Genomic DNA, 19501 nt, shown 5'->3' with positions numbered 1-19501 from the left:
TTATCAAACTCATTAATCTACATGTCAAGAGGCTAGGAATGAATAATTGTGTGTAGAATTTATCTGCCAACATGATAGCTACTTTTCAGCTTTCTCCTCAGAGCTCCTCCATTGCGCCCCCTGATTATACGCTTTGTCTGGTCTGCCCGAGCCTGCCGACTGGTGGGGATGCTGCGGGGATGCCTGCCTCAGCCCCTCCGAGGATGCGGACAGGCTCCGACACGCGCCACGGCGCTCCTGCTGCTCCCCTGGCCTTGTGGGTGCCCCGTAGTGGCCCTCACGGCCGAGTGATGGCTAATTAGACACAAAAGCCAGGCCCGCCTTGCAGGGGCCTCCTTGTCTGATCCAGTGGAAAGCTATTGCTGGAGCAGGGCTGGGTGGTGGGGTGTTCTCAGCACTGTCACTGGCCTTGGCCCCGTTAGAGCTGAGCAGTTTGGGTGGGGTGGGTGGGCCAGAGGGGCTTCCTAGATCCCGGGGCCGGCAGCAGAGGACAGCAAGATACTCTCAGTGCTGAGTGGACAGGAGAGGACACGGCTGGCCTTAGGTTTTTTTTTTATTTTATAATTTTAATTGAATACACTTATGGTTACCAAAGCAGAGGGGGAGGGGAGAGGGACAAATTAGGAGTATGGGATTAACAAACTACTGTGCATAAAAGAGTTAAGCAACAAGGATTTACTATATAGCACAGGGAATTATACTCAATATCTTATAAGAACCCATGACGGAATATAATCTGCAAAAAAGCCCCCAAACGAAAAATTGGCTGTAAATTTTAAGACAACATGGCTGACGCACCTGAAAGTTGCATGGGGTAATGAGGATGAAGTACCATCCCAGCCAGTGCCCCTGTCCAGCAAATGGTAGGGGCTGGGGGTGGAGAGGTGATGGGATACTGCAGAGGTGCAACATGGAGTGTCTTCGCCTCACCCTCTGTGGGGGGACGTCACTACTTTTCACACTGACCCCCTCACCAGGAGCCCCCCCCCAACCCCAGGCAGCCTCTGCCTTGTCAGCTGCATTTATGATGTGCTCATAATTAAATGTCCACGAAGCTCACAGCGTGCTGACCACAGAGGGGCCATAAGCAGTAAGATAAATGAGACCGGGAGATGCAATATTGCTTCACTTGTGGGCTTTGGCTGATGTTAAAGATTGTCAGTGATAATTATTAATATGTGACCTGGTTGAGTCTTTACCTGAACAATCACAATTTTAATAAAGTGGTAAACTCCGCAGTCACTGTGTCCACACATCCTACATCTGACACCCTCCCTTTTCACATGTGAATTTTAGAATAACCCTCTTTTCCTCTGATTCACAGGTGATATAGTTACCCGTTAATGGAAGCTTCTGCGAAATGCAGTTGATGCAAAGTCTGGCAATGACGGTAAGTCCAAGTGTGGCCTCTTCAGTGCCTCCCTCTCCTACAAGAGGGGGTGACAGCCTGGGTGAGCAGGGCTGGGTGAGGGATTGCCAGCAGGAAGTACAGCTGGTTCATTCTGCCCAGTCTGGCTGGGGGACCTCGAGGCCACTGCTCCCACCTGCCTTTTGTGCTTGTGTGTTGGTGTAGCAAACACCATGGGTGCTTCATTCAGACCCCTTGAATTTTCTTTTTAGCAGCTTCTGTGTGAAGGCCAGGTTCCTTAGGTGCCAAAAAGGCAGTGGATGGTGAATGGGAGAACTGAAGGCACCAGGCATGTAAGGAGAGCTGGAATTACCTGAGGGAATTGTCAAGCCAGTGTGGCCCACAGCCAGATTGCCAGTGTAGGAGGAAAAAGGCCCAGCTCTCTGACTGGAGGAGGCAGGACAAACTTCAGGGCATAATTCATGCTTTAGGAAATGCTCGTCTAAATAACTGAGACATTGTTTGAAAAACTAAATTAAATATTCAAAACTAAATAATCATCAACAGATGAATGGATAAAGAAGGTATGATATATATTATACACACACACACAAATACACACAAAATGGAATATTACTCAGCAATAAAAAAGAGTGGAATGTTGCCATTTGTGACAACATGGATGGATCTGCATGTTTTCACTTCTACATGGAATCTAAAAAATAAAACAAATGAACAATTATAACAAAATGGAAACAGACTAACAGATACAGACTGGTGGAGCCCTGAGGGGACAGAGGTGGGGGGAGGGGCAAGATGGGTGAGGGGGGTTACGAGGTACAAACTATGAGATACAAAGTGGATAAGTTACAAGGATGTAATGTACTGCACAGGCAATCTAGCCAATATTTCACAGTGCCTTTACATGGAGTACAAAAAGCTGTAAAAACGTTGTTACAATGTTGGCATTTGAAACTAGTATAACGTTGTAAGTCAAGTATACATCAATTAAAAAACAAAACAAAATCAAAACACCAAAAACCAAAACACCAAAAACCAAAACCCCCCCAAAAAAAGCTTTTGAAGAGAAGTCATATTATGTAAAAATTAATAATGATCCAAATATAAAGTCCCAGTTTATTTAGTAAGTGTCTAAGGAGTAACTAAAGTAGACATGGGGCCTGGGGAGGAGAATAAAAATATGTTAACTGTGATGTGTTAATACAGGAGTTAAATATATAGGGGTTAAATAATACTTTTGAAACACTTAAACACTTTACTAGTTGATTCTGAGCTGGATCACTGTTTATTGAATACAACTACAAAGAAAGTAGATTTCTCCGATCAAGGACAGGGCAGAAAAAGAAACACAAAAAAGGAAAAAAAAAAAAAAAAAAGCAAAAACAGGATATTTAAGGTATGAGACAAAACAAACCAAAAAAATATGGGAACAGAATATTGGCACCAGAAGAATAGGAATTGATGGTCAAAATGTTAGTTATAACAGAGAAGCTATTTTTATTGATGAAGGGTGCATACTTTACACTGAAGCCCTATCACTTATAAATTTATTCTTCTATTCATTCAATAAATACTGGGCCAGGGGCTGGTAATTCGATGTGAAACAAGGCAGATGTGATTCTTATTTTCATTGGGCTTACAGTCTAGTCGACTGAACTAGTCATGGATCCTAACATGCCAAATAATGTTACAGTGAAATATGGTAAGCACATTGTTAGGAGTACAAGAAGAAATAAGAAGAAATGGAGAGATTCACAGTTGTATTAAAAAACCTTAAGTCCTCTTCTTTGGTATTTGGAGGATTTTGTAGCCAATGACTCTAAGGATTTAGATGATTTCAAATAATAAAATTGTTTTTTAAACTGAGATCTTGGCTAAGATGAGTGATTATATCAAGGTCCATGAAGTTGTCACCAAATACACAGTATATACTGGCTATAAAATCATGAATACATTCCAGTAATCAAAATGTATACAGATATATTTTACAAAAGGAACAAAAAAGTAGTTAAATCTTAATTACCAATTCTAAAAAATTATTAAAGCCTCTCTGAAATAACTCAGGTCAAAGAAGAAACCAAAGCTATATAGTGGGACCAGTTAGGAAATAATGACAATTAGAAAACCATACATCAAAAGTTAAGATGTTTGGTCAAAGACATACTCAGAGGGAAATACACTGCCTTAAATATCAACATTTTAACAGAATAAAAATAAGTGAATTAAGCATTCAACTCACAGTACAGTGGAAAGACAAAAACAAAATAAACTTAGGAAGAGAGTGATAAAGACAAAACATAAGTTAGTGAATCAGAAAACAGTAGATTGTCAAATCTAAGACTGAGAACCGGAGATAGAATACTTTGTGTAAGTAAAACAGAGTGAGAAAACACATGCAAAACATTAGAAATAAAAAAGAAGAAATATTGATACATTCCAAAAAGTTTTAAAAAAAGGTAGAAAATATAGTATATAGATAGAAAATTTTGTTGCTATGGGTGATTTTCTAGGAAATTTGAAATGACAGATTTTAATTGTAGAATAGTTAAATACCAAAGGAAGAAAGGAAAAGAATGTTAAAACAGATGGTTGTGTAGGAAATCCACTTAAATCTCTTAAGAAATAGGGGATCATCATGCTAATAATTATAGATGGGAAACTTCCCATTTCACCTTTTTTTTTTTTTTTTACTGGAAGTACCGTCAGTTGCAATGTGTCAATTTCTCATGTACAGTACAATGTCCCAGTCATGCACATACAGACGTATATTCATTTTCATATTTTAAATTAAAGGTTATTACAAGATATTGAATATAGTTCCCTGTGCTATACAGCAGACACTTTTTAAAGTCTATTTTTGTATATAGTGGCTAACATTTGTAAATCTCGAACTCCCAAATTTATCCCTTCCCACCCCCTTTCCCCAGTAACCATAAGATTGTTTACTATGTCTGTGAGTCTGGTTCTGTTTTGTAGTTGAGTTCATAGTGTCCTTTTTCTTCTTCTTCTGTTTTTTTTTTTTTAGATTCCACATATGAGTGATATTATTTCACCTTATAAAGCAAGCATAGTCTTATGCCAACCCCCCCCCAAAAGTAGTAAACAAACAAACAAGACCTACAGGTCAACCTCACACCTCACATGTAAACATTAATGTAAAAGTCACAAAAATGAACACTAGATCTATATCTGAACTTTACTGAGGTATAATTGATATACAAAAATTGCACAATTTAATATAAACATCTTGATGAGACTGGACATATGCCTACACTTGTGACGCCATCACCACAATCAAGGTACTAAACACGTCCATCACCTCCAAAAATTTCCTTGTGTTCTTCAGTGCGTGTATGTGTGTGTGTGTGTTTGGTGGTAAGAACATTTAACGTGATATCTATCCTCTTAATATATTTTAAAGTTTACAGTACAGTATGGTTAACTGTAGGTACTATATTGTGCAGCAAATCTCTAGAACTTACTCATCTTGCACAACTGAAACTGTATACCCATTGAACAGTAACTCCCTATTTTCCCTGCTCCCCAGCTCTGGTGACCATCATTATATTTCCTGCTTCTATGAGTTTGATGATTTTAGATACCTCATAGAAGGGGAATCTTATAGCGTTTGTCCCCTTGTAACCAGCATATTTCACTTAGCATAATATCTCCAGGTTCATACCTGTTGTCATGAATGGCAGGATTTCCCTTTTTTTTTTTAAAGGCTGAATAATATTCTATTGTATGTATAATGCCACATATTCCTTACCCATTTATCTGTTGATGGACATTTGGGTTGTTTCTGTCTCTGGGCTGTTGTGCACAATGCTGCAGTGAACATAGGGTTACAGATACCTCTTCGAGGTCTGGATTTCAATTCTTTTGGATATATATTCAGAAGTGAGATTGCTGGATATCATATAGTAGTTCTATTTTTAATTTTTTGAGGAACCTCTGCAGTGTTTTCTATAGTGGCTGCACCAATTTACAGTCTCACCAACAGTGTGTAAAAGTTCCCTTTTCTCCACATCCTCACCAATACATGTCTTTTGCTTTTTGAATAATGGCCATCCTGACAAATGTGAGGTGTTATCTTGTTGTGATATTGATCTGCATATCTCTGATGATTAATGATATTGAGTATGTGTTTATATACCTGGTTGCCATTTGTATATCTTCTTTGATGAAATGGCTATTCAAGTTGGTTGTTGTTGTTTTGCTATTGAATTGTAGGAGATTCTTACATATTTTGGATCTTAACTTCTTAACAGAGTGATGATTGGCAAGTTTTTTTATCCTATTCTGTAAGTTGCCTTTTCATTCTGTTGATTGTTTCCTTCTTGTGCAGGAGCTTTTTAGTTTGATGTAGTTCTGCTTGTGTATTTTTGGTTTTGTTGCTTATGCTTTTGGTATCAAATCCAAGAAATCATTGCCAAGACCAATGTCAAAGAGTTTTTCAGTTTCAGGTCTTACATTTAAGTCTTTCATCCATTTGAAGTTGATTTCTGTGTCTACTGGAAGAAAGGGGTCAAACCTCATTCTTTTGCATGTGAATATATAATTTTCCCAGCACTATGTGTTGAAGAGAAATCCTTTCCCCACTCTGTATTCTTAACACCTTTGTCGAAGATCAGTCAACTGTTGTACAGGTTTATTTCTGGGTTCCTATTCTGTTCCATTGGTCTATTTATCTGTCTTTACACCAGTATCATACTGTTTTAATTACTATAGCTTTGTAATGTATTTTGAAATCAAAAGTATGATGTCTCCAGTATTTATAGGCCAATATCCATGATGAATATAGATGCAAAATTTCTTAACTAAATTTCAGCAAACCTACTTCAACAACACAGGAGAAAGATCACACGTGATAAGTGAGATTTATCCCTGGGATGCAGGATGGCTTAACATATGAAAATCAATCAGGAAAGAAGGGTAAAGTTTATATGATCATCTCAATAGACGCAGAAGAAGCATTTGACAAAATTCAGCACCTTTTTACAATAAAAAAACACTCAACACACTAGGTACAGTAGGGATATACTTCAACATGATAAAGACTGTCTATTACAAGCTCACCACTAACGTCATACTCAATGGTGATAAACTGAAAGCTTTTTTTCCCCCTGAGATCAGGAACAGGACAGTGATTTATTACCCACTTTTGTCACTTTTGTTTGACATAATACTGGAAGTCCTAGCAAGAGCAACTAGGCAAGAAAAGGAAATAAAAGGCATTTGAATGAGACAAGAAGAAGTAAAATTGTCCCTGTTTGCAGATGACATGATCTTATATATAGAAAACCCTAAAGACACCACAAAAAACTGTTAGAACTAAGAAGTAAATCCAGCAAAGTTGCAGAATAAAAAACATCAACATCCAAAAATCAGTTGCATTTCTAGACACTAAAAATCTGAAAAGGAAATTAAGGAAGCAATCCCATTTAAAATAGCACCAAAAAGGATAAAATATTTAGAAATAAACTTAACCAAGGAGGTGAACGACTTATACATCGAAAACTATAGTGGGGAGGGTGTAGCTCAAGTGGTAGAGTGCATGCTTAGCACACACAAGGTCCTGGGTTCAATCCCCAGTACCTCTTCCAAAAATAAATAAATAGATAAACCTAATTACCTCCCCCAAAAAAGTAAAAAAAAAAAAAAAAAAAAAAAAAAAAAGAAAACTATTAAATAGCGATGAAAGAAATTAAAACAGACACAAATAAATGGAAAGACATCCTGTGTTCATGGACTGGAAGAACAGACATTGTTTAAATGTCCATACTACCCAGAGTGATCTACATATTCAATACAATTGCTATAAAAATTCCAATGGCATTTTTTAGAGAAATAGAAAAACAATTCTAAAATTCACATGAAACCACAAAAGACCCCCCAAAAGCCAAAGTGATCTTCAGAAAGAGGAATACTTGAAAAAAATACGTATACCTTGACCAATAAGGCCTTATCCATTATTGTAAACATGGAGCAAATTAGGAAATAAGTTAAAATTGATCATATCCATAGGCATTGGAGAAAAAGATGTAATTGTATGCCAAAAAGATATTTGAGAAAGTTCAACATCCAGTCCTTTCAAAGGTTATGATTAAAATAGGAATAGAAGAATAATTCATCACACTAGTAGTTCTGAACTAGGGATAGTTGCCACCCAGGGGATATTTAACAATGTCTGGATACATTGTTGATTGTTGTAGTTTGGGAGTGGTGTTACTAGTATTTACTGGGCACAGATCAGGGATGCTTTTAAACATCCTACAATGCACAGGACAGTCCTCCCCACCCCCCATAAAAGAATTATCCTGCTCAAAATGTCAATGGTGCCGAGGCTGAGGAATCCTGGTTTGCTTGATAAAGGTAGTCTATCTGAAAATGACAGCCTATACCATACTCAAAATAGAAAATTTAAAGGAATTCTTGTTATAATAACAAAGTTTAAGATAGTTACACAATGAATGCTATAGTCAAGGTAATAAAAAAATTGGATCGTTTCACAATGAACATTACAGTGAAAGTAATATAAAATTGGGGAGTAAAGATTGGAATGGTCAAATAAAATTACTGCTATTTTATGACAATATTAAAAAACCCTAAGCAACATCTGAAATATTCCAATACCATATAGAGGAGTTCAATAATATGGCCCAATTATAAAACACATACATAGAAATCAATAAATGTCTTATATAAGATAAAAACAGTAATAACAGAGATAAAGGAGAAAGAAAAAATATTCTATTTATATAAATTACATAAAATAGGAAACATCTTTAAAAAGAAAAAAAATTAAGAAGTGAGCCAGACACATATGAAAGAAATAAATTTTCCTGAGTATGTAAAAAGACTTACCTACATTGAGCTTTCCCCAAATTAATTAATTAATTAATTAATTTACTTTTGTGGAGGAAGTAATTAGGTTTACTTATTTATTTTATTTTTAGAGGAGGTACTGGGGATTGAACCCAGGACCTTCTATATGCTAAGCATGTGCCCTACCACTTGAGCTATACCATCTCCACCCCCAAATTGACTTATAAATAATTCTATTCTAGAAAAAATTTTAAATTGGATTTTTGGGGAATTTTACAAAATAAATCTAAAGTTAACATGGATGAATGGACATGCTAGAGCAACTGATAATTTATCGATCTAATTAGTTAATTTATAAAGCCACAAAGTACAAAAGTGTGTTAGGCCCCAAAATGATAAGTTAAATCAATGGAGAGAAACAGAGGGTCGAGAAATAAGCCAACCTGCATTAAAATTTTTTATCATAATTTAGGTGGATTTTATTTAAGTCAGAGGGGACACAGTAAAGAGTACACACAGGGATTCATATTGTTAAAAAAATCCACAAAGATGATGTAACAATTGTGTATCTTGTGCCCTTAAAAATGTAGCTTTGGAAAATATGAAACAAAATTAGAAATATAAAGACAAACTAATAAATCAGCAGTCATAAGAGGACAAATTTCACACTTTTAAAAGAAATGAATTATTTTAAGTAGACCAAAATAATGACACATAGAATTTAAATGGCACAGTGAACAACCTGGTCTTAAGAAACTTCTAATATACATTCTTTTCAAACATACACAAAACACCTACACAAATTGATAAAATATTTGATGACACAGGAAATCTCAGCAAATTCTAAAAAGCAGAGATCATACAGGCTTATTCACTGACCAAATGAGAAAATAACAACTCAAGGAGAGAGGAAATAAATCTCTGTGATCATAAATATAAAAACGCTTATAAGATGTCTGGTGTTAATAAGGAAATAAAAGTGCAAGTTACAAACTATTTAGAAATAAGCAATAGAGCATTAAATAGTAAAACCTGTGAGATGTGGCCAAAGCAACAATCAGAGGAAAATTTATGGACGTGAATAAATACATTAGAAAAGGAGGGAAATTGAAATCAAATGGACCAAGCATAACATTAAGGATACTAGAGGAAGAACAAAAAAATTAAATCTCCAGAAAGTACAAGAAAGCAATAAGATAAAAACTGACGTTAATAAAACAAACAAGAAAAACAAAGCCATTAGAGTTGATCAATAAAATCTTCTTTCAATGTGATTAAGAAAAAAGAGTGAGTTTAAATGAATAGCGTCACGAATAAGATAAGGGGCTGTCATTACGGATACAGAAATAATTAAATTTTGTGAGATACTTCCTTGGTATTAATAACTTTGAAAAAGTAGATGAAATGCTTGATTTTATTAAAAAAAATCCAAATTACCAAAATTAGCTCAGGAAGTCATAGAAAATCTAAATATGCTCATTTCTATTGATGAAATTAGAAAGCTAGACAAAGGTGTACTCTTCTAGAGAACATCCAGCTGAGATGTTCTTTGCAACGTTGTCAGTGACAAAAGGCTGGAAACAACCAAAATATACATATACAAGATGGAAGGGTTAAACTATAGTAAATCATACTCTAAGCAGTTTTTAAAAAATAAAGTTGATTTATATGAATTGACATGGCAAGACAGCCCAGATATATTATTTGGAAAAAGTAGGTTGCAGCATAATATGTATTACAGCACATCAAATCCCCAAACTCTCTTTTTAAGAGTGAATAATGCTGTGTATTTTTCATTGATGTGCAGGTAAGTGTATTGTGAGCCGGCAGGACATTGATTAATGTTCCGGCTAATTCTGAAGCTGGATTCCCTAGGGTTCCAATTCCTGTTCTGCCACCTGAGTGTCTCCAGACAGGTTTCTGAGCCCTCGCCCTCTACAACTGCTTTGAGCCTCAGTTTCTGCTTTCGTAAAATGATAAAATAGCAGTTGCATCCAGTTTGTAGGCTGTTGGGAAGGTTATGCAGGTGCCTACGTGTAAAGCACTTGCAGACCGCCTGGCACATGGGAAGCACTCGGAAGTTAGTTATTTCTTTTATGAAAAATCTCTGGGTTTCCACATATCAAAATGATGGTGAGAGTTATTCCTGATGAGAGAATGCAATTGGAGATTTAATGAGGGTTTGGTCAAAGAGAACTTTTGCTTTGTCTGGATTGTTCGACTTTTACAATAAGGATGTAGTCTCATGTTTCTTTTGGAATTAAGATAAATGGTATTTATTTAAAAAATCAGTGGGAAAAGCAGAAATGATTTTGCGACACCATTTAATCATTTGGAAAAAATAAAGGTAGAGACTTACCATAAAGCAAGACAGTAGCAGTTGTTTTAGAGATCAGACTACAGAAATGAAACCAAAACAGAGTAGGAATAAAGGTAAATGTTGATTTAATAGTGCAGACAGCCTTCTTAGCATGATGTCAAAGGCAAAGAACATAAAGAAAAAACTGACACATTAGATGGCATAAGAATATAAATTGTTTTTCAAATAATATCTCTAATGAAATTAAAGGGTAAATAAATTGTGAAAATTATTCAAAATATACATATCAAAGGGATAATGCCATTATTTATGAATAAATTTTACAGATTAAGAAGAAATAGAAAAAGAATCAAATGGAATAAACAGGCAATTACCAAAATTAGAGTTATAAATGGGTAATAAATAATGTAAATTACTTAATCTTAGTAGTAATCAAAGATACGCAGATTTGAGCAGTCTTTACTTATTGACTCTCTAAAATTCAGAAACAATATTATCAGTGCTGAAAGAAGTTTGATGAAGATTTTACTCAGTCTTAACTGAGATGTATTTTGCACAAGACAGTTTTGCAATAAGCATTAAATATCTTAAAAATGCATACGTTGTTTGACTCATTGATTCATTTTCTAGAAATTCAAGTGGAATAATCACAGATGTGCACACAGATCCCTATATAATAATAATATTCACTGAGTGCTATTTAAAGTAGCAAAAAATTGAAAACTCCTTAAGTATCCAATAATACATTGTTAAATAAATCATGGTGCATACAAAGTATGTTAGTATTATTCAGCCATTAAAAATAATGCTGTTGAAGACTATTTACTGGTATGGAAATGTATTATGAATGCATGGAAGAACTGTAAAACATCAATACATGTAAAGGCTTAATTTTTATAAAAAAAGACTGTATTTGATTACATATACAGTTATCTTTCTTCATCTCTGTATATCTATGTATATAAATAAGTAAAACTAGATAGAAATACACTACAGTGTTAAAATTTATTATCTCTGAGCAGTGATGACATTTATCATTCTCTGTGCTTTGTATTTACTTAATTTATTTAAGCATCACAAAAGTGCATGAGTAGATTTTTGTAAACATGAGTGTACTGCAGATACAGCTGTCGCCAGACCAGCCCCCACTCGTCCCCTGTATCTCCCCAACAGGGATTCATTGTTATCAGTGTGTGTCCCTCCAGAACTTTACCTGCATATTTATGTACATATTTTCTCTCCAATATTTTGGCAGCTAAAACATTAAACATTTTTGTTTGTATGTGCTCTGAAAATATTAGATTTTCTTTTAGTGTCTAGAAGTAATTGGGACCTTCTCCCTGTGTTGCAATACATCTCCCAGCAGTCTTTTCTTATTGATTCTCAAACATTCAGAAACAATATTATCAGGAAGGATTTGTGTGTGGTAAAGTTTGAGTCGTTGAATGATTTAGACAGTATTTATTTTGCCCTAATGCTTGAGTGATATTTTGGCTGGATATAGAAATGTAAATTGGATACAATTTTTTTCTCAGAAGTTTTATGATATTGCTCTTTGGTGTTCTAAGTTGCTGAAAAGAAATCAGTTGCCAGCGTGATCCTTGCTCTTTTGCAGGAAACATTTTTTTCCCCCTGGGAGCTTTTAGAGTTCTGTCTTTTATTTGGCTCTCTGATTCCTTTCAGTCTGAAGACTTGATTTTTTTTTTTTTTGCCTTCTTCCTCTCCCCGTTGTTTTTTAATTCTTATTTTTTATTGAAGTGCAGTCAATTTATAATGTTAGTTTCAGGTGTACAGCAAAGTGATTCAAATATACATAAACATACATATATGTATATTTCAGTTTCTTCTCCGTTATAGCTCATTACAAGAAACTGAATATAGTTTCCTGTGCTATAAAGTAAATCCCTGCTGTTTATCTATTTTATGTGTAGTAATGTGTATCTGTAAATCCCAAACTCCTGATCTATCCCTTTTCCCCTTCTACTCCCCTGGTAACCACAGTTTGTTTCCTATGTCCATGAGCTGAAGACTTGATTTTTTTTTTTTCTTCAGGAAATTTTTCACGTATTATTTCCCTGATTTTTTTTCTCCCCTATTCCGTTCTCTCTGCTTCCTCTCTGGAATTGAGTAGATTGTAGGACTTCTGCATCTATCTTCCAATTCTCTCTCTCCATCCCTCACTTCTTTCCTCTCTCTCTCCCTCCACCACCTCCTTCCTATCATTTTGTCCTGTGTTTTTCTCTGAGGGGGACAGTATTCCAGGGCACTCCGGCAGGCTAGCGTCTGTCCAGGGTGCTGCCTGACGTACGGGCCGTCGGAAGGAAGTGGTTAGGGGTGACCCACTTGGCTTCTCCTAACGCGGTCCTCAACCAGTGCTCCGCGGGTGCTCCAGGGGTGCCCCTCACCCCACCCCCGCCCCAGCCCCAAGCTCAGCCCACCCCTGGGACCCTTGTATCATTTGTATCAGATCCCGTCCTCTTACATTTTGAGAAATTCTCATGCCTTCTGATCTACCAAGAATATCCCTCCCTGTATCCAGTGCCGTTTAGAAGGATATATATATATTTTTTTCTAAGTATTTTGAGAGTAGAAGTTTAGCTCTTCTTCTAGATCATCTTCATCTAATCTCTTTGTGATCTATGTTTTTTTTTCAAATTTTCTAAAATAAACGTGCATTACTTTTATAATCAGTAAAACCATTCATGTGATTAAAACTTTATTTTTTTATGGCTGTATATTGGAGACTGTGCTGGGGTCAGTGCTCAGAGGCTTCCATCTGGGGAGATTACAGGGAAGTAAAAATGTGTGCTTTTTGGAGAAGGTCTTCTGGGCAGCGGAAAGCCCCCTTCTAGGGGTGCTCAGCCGGGGCCCCCAGCTGCAGAGCTGGGTTTGGCTGCCACAGGGGTGCCTTCAGCTGTGCAAGGCTGCTCCAAGTTCTCATCTCAGGGGCTGATCCTTCCCCTTCTTCAAATTGCCAGTGTGTGCAAAATGCTAACACTTAGACGCATTTAAGTGACGTATAGATCAGAACAGAATCATAGCTTGATGACATAAATTAAAGTAATTATATTCATTAGCATGATAAAAAATATGCAAACAAATGTTTATTAAATGCAACCATAGATCAACTCCAAAGGCTTTGGCGTTGTTTATGTCCTTGTGCCTCGAGCATTTCGTCAAAGGTGGCCTGTCAGGCTGAACTTAATTGACACTAATAGCAGTGGAGGGAGGAGGAGCCGGCCCAGAATATCACTTGGCTCTGCAAAGCACGGGAGGTTTGGGGACTTGCCACCAGGCCTCCCTGAGAAAGTCCTGGGGAAGGGACGCACAGGTCACCTGGTATGAGTGGACTTGTGGAAGCCCACAGAAGGGTCCGGAGGCCATTTCTCCAACCAGTGCCTGGTACAACATCTGCCACTAAAAGGGAACCGTTTTCTGCAAGGTTGGACGTGTCTTTCCAGCTGTCAGGGACTCTCTGGCAAGTAAAAAGCGCTTGCCTCTTCTGGAGCCCCCAGAGACGGCAAATAGGCTCCTAATAGGAAGGCTGCCGTACGTTTGTGTTGGGTTCTTGCTGGGGAACCTGGCAGGCTGCTCTGATGAGGCATCTCTTCTTTGCCAGAAAGCATGTGAATCATACCCACAAGCACAGTCACAGAAAGCCAAGTTCCTTAGCTGTGATGCTCAGGCCCGTGGGGACACTTGTTTTGGCCTTGAGGGCTGATGTATCACAGGTGTGCTTCTGGGGGAGGCCCCTGCCTGCTGTATAAACGGCCAGCAGCTATGACCACGGTTTACTATATTCCGGGGTGGCTGCTGGAAGGAGCTGGGTGCAACTGATAAGTCTGTTTGTCCATCCGTCCAGCATGCATTGAGTATCATGCCAGGTGAAGGGTAGAAACTTCAGATGTGGTGGAGAAGGGGATGTGGTGGAGGAGGGAGCAGGAGAGATGGCCTGGGGCTTTCGATGGGAGCCGGCAGCTGCCCTCTCTCACACAGCAGCTCATTTACCTCTGCTTTCTCTGAGTTCTAGGCAAGCCACGGCCCCAGTCAGGAGGACTTGGCATGGCTCTGGTCATTGACAGGCTGGGCCATCATTTAGTCTCATCCATTCTTTGTGACCCCAGTTTACCTCCTGGACAAAAGGGAGGTCTCCTGGTCCCCGAGTGCCAGCCGACTTCAGTGATCGGCTTGGCAGCAACAGCAACGCTGAATTCACAGGGGCTGCCAAGGCTTGTCCACCGGCCTTTTAAAGGAAATGAGATGCTAAGACAGCAGGGCTACTTCTGTCGGGAGCCACACCGGTCCCCGCCATTCGTGAAAGAAGTAGAAGGTGGAGAGGGCGGAGTTCCTGGGGTCACCGCCGATGCAGAGCAGAGTGAGGATGTCCTGGCGGCTCCGTGGCTGCTGTGTGGCAGCGGGGAGAGTCTGGGGCACCTCGGGGCCCCTGCAAACCCTCATTCCTCCTTCCCGGAAAAAGGGAGGCTGCGGAATTTATTTCTGTGGGGTGGTTTATGCTGGGAGGGAGGGAACAGATGTTAAGGAAAGAAAGGAAGGCACACCACTTTCCTGTCTGAGCCAACGGTGATCAATTCTGTGTACTTTACTGCCTTGTCCATGTTTGGGGGCTGGATATATCAAGCCATTTCAATCAAAAGTGGTGCCACTCTAGGCTCTAAACAAAGGCCTAGATTTATTTTTTTTTCTGGCAGCACAATCCTCAAAGATTACACTTGCTGCAACATTTTTAGCCACGTCAACATTCCTTAGGAAATACAAATATGGGCATTATTTCATAGAGATGGCACTGGGTAATATAATAAAATGGATTTATTTCATCTTAATTTATTTAAAATGTGCATAGACAGAACTGGGATAAAATCCATGAGATGAAATATCTCGTTTGCATGAATATATTGAAAAATTCCGCCACCTTCTAAGCCAAAAAAAGAGGCGAACTTTTTTTTTCATCCTCAGAATAATAAGAAGAATAGGTGCTCTTTTTAAAACGAGAAAATATAACCTTGACAGAAGGAAGTGATTCATGTTGCACGGTCCCTGTGAAGGTGTGAGGGATGAGTGGCGGAGAGGGCTCTGGGTTGAGGAATTGGGAGAGAGATGGGATTGCGGTTTTGCACGAAGGGGCTGGGCTGGGCTGAGGCAAGGAGGGCAGCCAGGGGTGCAGCGCCGGCCCCGCTCTTCCCAACCCTGGATGCCCAGTCTCCGAAACACCTGTTGGTGCAGCACGTTGCAGGGCCTGAGGCTGCCGGGGGTACCTCCCGCCTCTGGGGCTGCAGCACAGCTTGCTCCTCACTGCGCACCCCCCTAGCGCCTCCGTGTCCAGGATGCACTGTGGATTCTGCACTCTCCTGTGGGGCCGGATGTCCAAGGGCCTGGGGTGCAGTCTGGCTCCCAGCGTAGCACCTATGTGATCAGGAAACAATTTGCATTCTCTGACCTTTACCTGAGGCAGTAAAATGTAGAGGCTGAGTTAGATGGCTTAGGTTCACATAAGACCTCTGTGACCTATGAGCTGTGTGATCTTGGGCAAATTTCTTTACCTCTCTGGGCTCTAGTGTCCTCATTTGCAAAATGAACCTGATAGTGGCATCTACCCCAAATAATTCCATGAGGTTTACAGGAGATGATGATGACAAGTACTTAGAACATGTCTGACTTATAATTAGCATCCGATGAATGTTAGCTACGAAGTTTTCTCATCAGTAGAGTGTGGGGTTTTTTTTGTGTGTGTGTTTGATTTTTGCGGAGAGGTAATTAGGTTTATTTATATAGGTGCTGGGGATTGAACCCAGGGCCTTGTGCATGCTAAACGAGTGCTCTACCACTGAGCTATACCGTCCCCTCATCAATAGAATGGAATTAATCTTTTAATCTCAAAGGGTAGATCAGTAGCTACCATTATTGTTTGACATTGATCTTATTATGGTTTAATGCTAGTAACTGTTTTCAGTTTATTTCTTCTGTGTCTATAAACTTTTTGAGGGAAGGGATGACAGCTGCTTGCTGAAGGTGTTGGTTATGCCTGTGGGATGAGTTCCTTTAGGTGTTCAGTGCCTGGGCAGCTCCAGGGGAGGCCGAGGGGACCACTTCTTCCATCGACCTGGTCTGGCCAGTGGCTGATGGCTGCTTGCTCCTAGGCACCCCGAGCTTGGGATTGCTGCCTTCACCCCCCACCCCTGACCTCCTCTAGCCCTTGAGCTGAACCACTGAGGGGTGGGGACAGCCACCTTCTGATAAATTGCATGGTGAATCACAAGCCTCAAATCTTCCCCTAGAAGACTTTTACATTCCTCTTTTTCTTATATTCCATTCGAGGCTGGGCGGAAATCTAGGAGCAATATCCTCCGCTTTTGAAAATTAGGTAAATATCTTCGATATTGGGACCCCTTTGGACCCACAAGCTCACCAAAAGCATTTGGTAAATGAAAGTCACGAAGGGAATTCCCACAGTTTAGTGTTTGTAGTGGGGGGGGGGTCCAGGGTGGGATTGTTAGGTAGTTTGGTAAGTGGGCGCACCGCAAAGATAGGTGGGGGAGAGGGAGGATGGTCCGGAAGATGGCGTTGTGCCCACCTCCAGCATAAAGGGGCTTTACCTCCTCTGAATGAGTGCCAGCAAGAGATGGGTTAGAACCTGACAGCCGCAACTGCGCAGGAGCGGGAAGGACCTAACCGGACATGACCCAGTCCTCACGGTAATATAATTAGCATTGCGGTTTAGGACCCCCCCATGGTTTTTTCTGTTTGCATCGTGGGTAAGGACATGTGCAAAAGGGGAGGAGCATGACTGAGCATTCCAGGGGCAAGAGCCGTCAATCAGGAGACCACCTCTAAGCGAGGGTGTAAGAGAAGGGGCAAGGACCGCTGCTTTTTCCTCTCTTGGATCAGCCCTCCTCCCCTTCTTGGAGGAGCACTTTCCCTTTGCTGATAAATCCTTTAAAATCTTTCACTACACAATGCTCCATCTCCCATCTGAAATCTTATCTTTCAGGTATGACAAGAACTGGGGTCTTTTCCCTTCCTCTTTTGGGGTAACAGGATGATTTGGGCTCTAAAGAGGCCGAGGGGTCAGAGGGCTTGTGGCCTGAGGTTTTCCCTAGCACCCACCTCCTCCCTCTGCTTGTGGGCAAAACCCACTGTGCCTGGAGCTGCTGCACACCTGCCTCCTAGGATAGAACCCACGCAGGTACCCAAGTCCTGCCTTCAGATGCCAGGACTGGGCGTGAGCACTTCCTGCGCCGGGACCCTCCAACTCCAGCCCCTCGTTCAGGGTCAGGGGTGAAGCCAGTGGGGTTCCTGGAGAGCATTCCTTCCCCATCACCCACGGTTTACTTTAACGCTGCTCAGTGGGAGGCACCAGCTGGTCTTGGAGGCCCTGTCTGGTGAGCGGGAGGCCAGGTCACAGCAGATAAACTAGGATCTGAGCCCAGCCTGCAGTTTCCTCTAATACCGTCAAGCTCAATCCTATCAAGTCTTGATCCTGGCGTCCCTGGGGACTGCCTGCCAGTGAGCTGGCTCTTTCTGATCCAAGAGGAAAAGTTCGAGGGCCCGGTCCAGGCTGCTAAGGAATCACAGAGAAAGCTACCACCATCCTTGCCCTCCCTGGAACAAGAAGCAAATCCAGGTGGGAACCGATGGGCTGTCCCTTGACAGGAAGCCGGGGTCACTCTTCACTGGGTAGCAGCCCCGACTAGGCTCACAGTGTCATCCAGGCCAGAGCATCCACAGGGAGGAACTGAGGGCCGATGGAGGGTGTGCCTGCCTGTGGCCTCACAACCCATGAATGGCAGAGACTTCTAGTCTATGGGGGTGGAACCAGCCCCACCGAGAACAAAGACAAAGGGTGTTTCGTTTTGTTTGTAAAATAATGGAAAAGTTTCCTACAGTTTTAAGAATGATTATGCCATATAATATTTGATCTTAGATCATTCTGTTTTCCCTGGGTCAGGACTTCTGCTTTGAGTGGATGGAGGAACAACTCTCGCTCGAGTGGAGTTGGGCCCCTGTGTGGCTGCCCCACCCCAAACCAAGATCAAACTCAGAAAGACACAGAAATCCCTTTATTTGTCTGGCTGCTCTCTCCCCCCTCAAACCGCCTCTGCTTCTGCTGTGTCAGGAAAGGGACCACAGCCAAGAGGCAGAGAAAATAAGAAAAGCTTGAATGTTGACCTTGACACTTCTCAGGGCCCAGGTGGCTTGGGGAAGGTCTCGAGGGTGTTTCTGACAGTGAGTGATGTTCAGTTTTGGCTGGGGTGAACTCAAGCCTACGGGCAGGTGTGCCTCCCTGTGGATCGTTTGGTCTTGTCTGGCCCACTTGGGTGGGATTCCAGGCCCTTCCGCTCTTCCAGGAGCACGAGTCTCCAGCTCACTTCCCAGGGGCAGCCCTTGAAGGCTGGGCTTCTTGGCAAAGGTGTGTGGTGAGCAGGAGGGGTGGATATCAGAGTGGGGGGATGCTGGAGCAAGTTGTGGGCCTTCGGGGTCCACGTTGGCTGGGTAGGGACAGCTGAGCCTCCTGAGGATGCCAGGGCAGGTCCACATGCCTGGAGGGTCCAGGTGGCCCTGACCTTGGCCAACCCAACACTTCTTCTTGTTTCCCAGTTGTGCTGTCAGCTATAGGGCTCAAAGCAGGTGACTGGCTGTCTGGTTCTGTTTGTCAAGTGAATGACAAGGCTCTGATCATGAGTGCCCCTGGCAAGCCTTCCATCAATAGCTGTAATGATGTTTACTTATTGAGGTGAGATCAGACTGAGGCTCGGGCCGCCGATGTGGGGTGATTTAGGGAACAGCAGGTCCAGCCTCCCAGAGTGACCAGGGTTCCGGATGTGAATTCCAAGCAGGTGCACCTGAGTTGCTGGGAGTGAGCCACTGTTAATGGCAAGCTGGCTGCTTTGACCTCAGGGGGCGGTGTGTGTGGGGGTACCCCCCAAATGTGAGAAATCACAACATTTTTAGTTCTAATCAGAGCAGTC

Source organism: Camelus dromedarius, chromosome 9 (genome assembly GCF_036321535.1).
Source record: "Camelus dromedarius isolate mCamDro1 chromosome 9, mCamDro1.pat, whole genome shotgun sequence".
In the NCBI taxonomy this organism is placed as follows: domain Eukaryota; kingdom Metazoa; phylum Chordata; class Mammalia; order Artiodactyla; family Camelidae; genus Camelus; species Camelus dromedarius.
The sequence above is the reverse complement of the archived record's forward strand: the minus strand, read 5'-3'. Positions refer to the sequence as shown.